The sequence below is a fragment of the Petromyzon marinus genome, unplaced genomic scaffold, assembly GCF_048934315.1.
Source record: "Petromyzon marinus isolate PM22_M1 ecotype Great Lakes invasive population unplaced genomic scaffold, UKy_Petmar_22M1.pri1.0 PM_G_Scaffold_15, whole genome shotgun sequence".
Lineage (NCBI taxonomy): Eukaryota > Metazoa > Chordata > Hyperoartia > Petromyzontiformes > Petromyzontidae > Petromyzon > Petromyzon marinus.
Genome location: NW_027422706.1, coordinates 4,040,864 through 4,047,491, shown reverse-complemented (window position 1 = coordinate 4,047,491; position 6,628 = coordinate 4,040,864). Strand labels below are relative to the sequence as shown.

Genomic DNA, 6,628 nt, shown 5'->3' with positions numbered 1-6,628 from the left:
GGATGACCTCCAGATCCTCAATAACGACTTCCACCACCACCACCTCGTCTCCGCTTCCCACTCCCGGCCGTCCAAAAGTGTTGCCACTTTGAAGACGAATTGTTCAGAAAATGTACGTTGTTTTCTTCTTCCCTATACAGTATATTTACATATAACACGGCCAACGTCAACTACACGGAGCTAAGGTTATATTTCTTATAAAGCTTTCATTTTTGTTTGAAGTTATCCATATATACATTTTTTAAAATTCTATTGTCATCATTGCCATCAAGGACTGGGCCTAGAGTTACCCATCTTTGTATTGGTGATGATACCACACTGATGAGTCTGATCAATGACTAAATGGGCCTAGAGTTACCCATCTCTGTATTGGTGATGATACCACACTGATGAGTCTGATCAATGACTAAATGGGCCTAGAGTTACCCATCTCTGTATTGGTGATGATACCACTGATGAGTCTGATCAATGACTACATGGGCCTAGAGTTACCCATCTCTGTATTGGTGATGATACCACACATGATGAGTCTGATCAATGACTACATGGGCCTAGAGTTACCCATCTCTGTATTGGTGCTACCTGACAGTCGGTCAGATTTGCTCAGATTTATTTTGACAGTGACCAAAGGTAAGAGAACCACAATGCACTGCTTATAAAGAAACCGTTCATGTTTATTTGCAAGTAAAACATGATTTTACAACCTGCGCTGTTATGATCGGATTTTTTCGTCAATTACAGGTTTAAATACTCTTTGTTGGTGATATTAAAGGAATTACCAACACTGGATCAGGACCACAAATACGAATATCGTGCCATGATCGTTTGAGCAGGAAGACAGTTTTATCAGTAACATAATTTCTTCTAAATTAATAGTCTAAAACAATGAATGATTCCCTTGTCTCACATGCAAGAGATAATTCTGAATCTAAATGCTGTCACCCAGTCACACACAGAATTAATTGTGCCCATTTAAAGTGTACATAATTATCCACAATGAAATTACAGCATTACACCTGTCCGTAGCAGCATCTTTCACATGTCGATGCAGAAAACTTCGAAACTGACTTTGCCATCCCTACAATTACACGTAATTTCATTAATACACGTTCTTTCTGAGAGGTGCATAAGTGATAAGGACGCAATATATAAAAACAAGTAGCAGACAGTTCTCACTGTTTAATGGAAGTGTCTGGGTGGCTTTGGGCTAACACTATGCCCCAAAACAGAGACATGAGATTGGTACAAATTCCACGCATGGTTATTTTTGTTTCTCAATTATTTTAACGGCTAAACAGGTGGCACATTATGTTCAGTGTATTTGGTAATGTTGTTCAGTGTAGCGCAGTGATAAAAGTGTCCAACCTATAACCAGATAGTCGCCAGTTCAATTCCCACACAAGAGGTAGATTCTACAATTATTCCAGTTTAACACGTAGGCTTTCGCGACCAATTATTCCTCCGGGATTGACGCAGTAAGTGCCGCTTTGTGGAACGGCAACGATCGCTTCACAGACGTGTCCTTAAAAAATACCTTAATTGGCTGAGAAACTCCCGTGAAAATAAGCATCAACCAATGCTCACTTAGGCTTGAAGACATTTTCTTACTATGTCTCTTTGGCCATTTGAATTCATGGCCAAACATAAAATGGCCAGAGTGGAGCTGGGCCTGAACAGCGTGGCTTTTAACTGCAGGCCGACCCACTATTTGTCGGCGTTCGGCTGGCCTCTTGACCAGCGGAAGTCGGTTTGCGATATTCACGGGATTGCGTGCGGCACGACGCCTCATTAATTGAAATTTGCAACCATCGCGAAGATTCTGCGACGCTTTCGTTGCCGGTAATCTACAGCTCACTCCAGCGCTGTCCTCCAGACAGTCTCGTCCCTTCACCTGATGAAGGCCGCTTGTGTTGTGGCCGAAACGTCGTGAGAATTTTATTATTTTATTTTTTACCTACGTGACTTTACCCAATAGAACCAAAGAGTATGAATCTACAGCCTCCTTGAACACCCCCCACCCCCCCACAGCTTGCCGACCAAAGCTCTGACGAGCTGAGCAGCTTTGACCGACAACTCGCTCCGTGTTCTGCATTCCTGAAATCGGTGCCCTGCCGAAAACGCAACAGCAATCACCGCACAGCCTGCTGATCTATCTGTTGTGCGGCTCGATGGCCAGGTTCCTGCTGACACGCGGCTTGCGCGGCCAAATCGTGGTCATCCCAAATGTTGCCAAGTGTCTCTTTGCTGAACGGCAGCAGCAGCGGCGGCGACGACGACTCCATCTCCTGACCCACCTCCACAGGTGGCGTCTGCACCGACTTGGGCACCAGATGCTTGGCCGGCACGAGGCAGCGTGGGGGGGGGCACGGCGTGGGGGGCACGGCGTGGGGGGCACGGCGTGGGGGGCACGGCGTGGGGGGCACGGCGTGGGCACTCAGTGCTTCTGCTCCTCCTGCTGCTGCTGTGGCTGCTGCTGCTGCATCATTTGTTGCTGCTGTTGCTGCTGCTGTGGCTGCTGCTGCTGCTGTGGCTGCTGCTGCTGTTGTTGCTGTTGCTGCTGTTGTTGCTGTGGCTGCTGCTGCTGTTGCTGCTGTTGCTGTTGCTGCTGCTGTTACTGCTGCTGTTGTTGCTGTTGTTGCTGCTGCTGTTGTTGCTGTTGTTGCTACTGTTGCTGCTGCTGCTGTTGCTGCTGTTGCTGCTGTTGCTGCTGCTGTGGCTGCTGCTGTTGCTGCTGCTGCTGTTGCTGTGGCTGCTGTAGTGGCTGTGGCTGCTGCTGCTGCTGCTGCTGTTGAGTTGACTGGTGACGAGGCACACGTGGTATGGCTGAGGCTGAGTGGGAGGGCTGCTCAGAGTGGACAGCAGGATTTTCCTGAAGCTCCATGACCTGCTTCCTGTTGAAGTTGTATTTACTGAAGAGTTCGAACACAGGGGGAGGACGTAGAGTTAGTACAGACACACAGGTCCATGCCTGTGGGTCTCATCATGTTAGGTACAAGCCCATCTTGACACACACAGGTCCATGCCTGTGGGTCTAATCATGTTAGGTTCAAGCCCATCTTGACGCACACAGGTCCATGCCTGTGGGTCTAATCATGTTAGGTTCAAGCCCATCTTGACACACACAGGTCCATGCCTGTGCGTCTAATCATATTAGGCTCAAGCCCATCTTGACACACACAGGTCCATGCCTGTGTGTCTAATCATGTTAGGTTCAAGCCATCTTGTAATCCTTGAACCCAATATCACACCGTGCCCTTGACAGCAATATAAGAATTTGACATCAATAAAAACACATGGGATGTACTGCAGTAATTAACACCACTGCATAGTACTGTCGTTTGTAGTAGTTTGTCCTCAATATAGCATAAGTGGAAACAACCCTGGGGCAAAATCTGAAAAGCATACTTCCCAATCTCTAAAAATTAAGAGTGTACAACTTAATGTTGTTAAGTTTAAATAACGGTCGCTAAGCACAGGCCCAAAATGCTAAGAAGCCAGCAACAGCACCGTAAGAATGTCTTCATCTGCTTATTTAATTCAGCAAGTTGATGAGAAACCTCAACCATAAGGGCCCATCTACCAATGAGTCACAAGGCACCATGGGTAATGCTGGGGCCCCTCACCGAGTCTCAGGGCATCCGTGATGGACTAGGACGTGAAATTCGCACGCACAGGAATCCACATATCAGCTTCATTTAGTCGTCATGGATATTGTTTAAAATATTTGCCATCTGTTGCACAATGGCATACTCGTTGGTTTTTTTAGTAGTCTCTCGTCATGCCAACTTGACAACAGTATTTGTCCTCTGGAGATACTGGCCTCCACCGTGTGAATGTTGAATCGACACGAATACCTTGGTCCCACCGACATTGCTCATTTGATCTGGGAGACACTTTCACCTTCCTGTGACTAACAGTTAATCTTAAAGCAGTGATGGTTTGGGCAGCAGTGATGGTTTGGGCAGCGATGCATAACCTGTATTCAATTTCCCTTGGGTAAATTCGGCTTTAACGGGTAACTGGTATTGGTTTGTAAACAAAAATTGTGGAGAGAAAAGAGCACGTTGCTGCCTCGTGAGCCACAACTCAGCCTTAATAGGTCTCTTAAACGGTCACTTAGGAGAGCTTTGTGTTGTTTGTCGTGCAAATCACCAAATCAGCTGCTCCGCGCATGGCAGGATCATCTCCCAGGCAAGGCCAGTGAAGTGTTGCATGTACAGAGTCCACGCAGAGGGCAGCTTTACTTCTATACGGGCCAATGCTATGCTTGCAGCCGCCACCACGGATGGACGGAAACTCAGGAATACGTGGTCTGCATACACACAAACAAAGACAAAAACCCTCCGTTTAGCCTTAACAGACTGTTGGGGCTAACATTTCACTGTGCAATACAGTATTGTAATAAATACATGCGGTATATAGTTTATACTGCACTACTGTAAATTATCTCTGTTTTTGCTAAATTATCACCATTCTGTAAGACTCCCGGCTAGGCTAAGGACGATATTTCCGAGTTACGGTGTTGGTCGCTGTAACGCAACTCTGTCGTAAGTCGAGGACTACCCTGGAAACGCCTTACACACAATAACAACAACAACGTTTTATTCTTAAACAATGCTTTCTTATTTTAAAGTGAGCGAAAAGGTAAAGAAGAAGAAGTCGAGTGGGCAACGGGAAGTGGACGACGTTTTGATCACAAGCTTTAAAGATTAACAATAATAACAATAATAATAACAACAATAATGAAATAGTTTATAACTCACCGCCGTGAGAGAAGGACGTGGCGCCTGCTTCCCCGGCGAGGCGATTCCACACTTTAGAGACCGCGGCGTTTCATTGACCTAGCCAAAAAAACATTAAATTAAATCATTCGTCCATACAAAAAAATTGTAAATTGCTTTAAAAGAGCCTCTTAATTGATCGATTACTTTATAAATTAATCTTCAACGTGCTACTTATTTTTTTGTGTGTGTGTGAGATGCTGTCCGTAACTCGTTAACACGCGCACGGGGCAGGCGCGCCTAAGACACGCGGCGCCTGCTCGCCGCGCAAGACGATTCCGCAGTTTAGGGACCGCGGCGTTTTTCCCACCCGCACAAATTTTTTTAAAGATGCCGTCCATAAATCTTATTTTTATAAGCTGGAAAGGAGGCAATGAAATGATTAATTGACGCCGATTTTAATACAGGCTATGCATTGTCATAGCCTGTATTAAATGTAGTAGACTACATTTTTATTACAAGAATTTGACCACGACAAACAGGGGAATTAAGTTCGGTAAAAGCGTTGAAAAATTTAGAGGGGCAGAAATTACTCCATCGAGAACACAACATTTCAATTCAAACCCAGTAAACATGCAACGTTGAGCCAACGTTGGCATTTGGTTAACATAAATGTACACACACAGTGTGATTAACATAAGTGTACATACACACACACAGTGTGATTAACATGGTGTACACACACAGTGTGATTAACATGGTGTACACACACACAGTGTGGTTAACATGGGTGTACACACACAGTGTGATTAACATGGTGTACACAGAGTGTGATTAACATAGTGTACACACACAGCGTGATTAACATGGTGTACATACACACACAGTGTGATTAACATGGTGTACACACACAGTGTGATTAACATGGTGTACACACACAGTGTGATTAACATAGTGTACACACAGTGTGATTAATATAGGTGTACACACACTGTGTGATTAAAAAAGGTGTACACACACAGTGTGATTAACATGGTGTACACACAGTGTGATTAACATGGTGTACACACACACAGTGTGATTAACATAGTGTACACAGAGTATGGTTAACATGGTGTACACACACACAGTGTGATTAACCATAATAAAGGTTTTTGGGTTAGATCGCGTTTATTTATAAATGTGTCGTAACCCTCCACCACCCGACACGGCCAATCAGCAAAAAAGTGTCACGTTGACAAAAGACAAATAATTCACTACTTCAGCCCACCGGTGTGTTGAGTTAATCCACATTCACAGTTTGAGCACGACGTTTAGCTGGTAAATACATCCAGCGTCATCGGGCAATTCGCCAGAATGGTAAAGCCCTCGCTTGCTCCCGGTTTTATATAGAGCAGCAGGGTGACATCATCACTTAACTCATATCAGGTGCAGTGATTAAAGGCGGAGGGGGGGGTATTGTAATTATATAATCGATTAGTAATCAGTCATTGGTTATGATTAGTAATGAGTTGTAGATTAGTAATTCTTTAAATAAAAATGTAATGTGTATTATTCAATAATACGCTTCCAGGCCGCACTAAGCCGGTAGCTGTCAGAGCGATTAAAGTTATTCTTGTTCCTCTCAATTTCAATGGATTCTCTAATTAGTCTTTGCCAGTAATAATTAGTTTTACACACCACTGCAACATTGTCAAAATCAATTGAGTGTCCTTGTTGACAAGCATGTTCTGCCACTGCCGACAGTTGCGTTTGAGATAATTTAATATTTCTCTGATGTTCTTTTAGTCTTACGCTGATGTTACGTCCCGTCTGCCCAATGTAGCAGCTGCCACATGAACAATTAATCTGATATACACCTTCTGTTGATAGTTTAGGTAATGCGTCTTTAGTGCAAGATACTAGTT

At 44.4% G+C, this 6,628-nt stretch overlaps 1 long non-coding RNA gene across 1 annotated transcript; it reads right to left on the bottom strand.

The window, feature by feature from the left end:
• Nucleotides 1–667: 667 nt before the first annotated feature.
• LOC142910748 (uncharacterized) lies at nt 668–5,003 on the bottom strand. The gene is made up of 3 exons (XR_012933083.1): nt 4,764–5,003; nt 4,153–4,312; nt 668–2,909 (listed from the first exon to the last, which is right to left on the bottom strand). It is a non-coding gene; the product is annotated as an uncharacterized LOC142910748 (long non-coding RNA).
• Nucleotides 5,004–6,628: the final 1,625 nt, after the last annotated feature.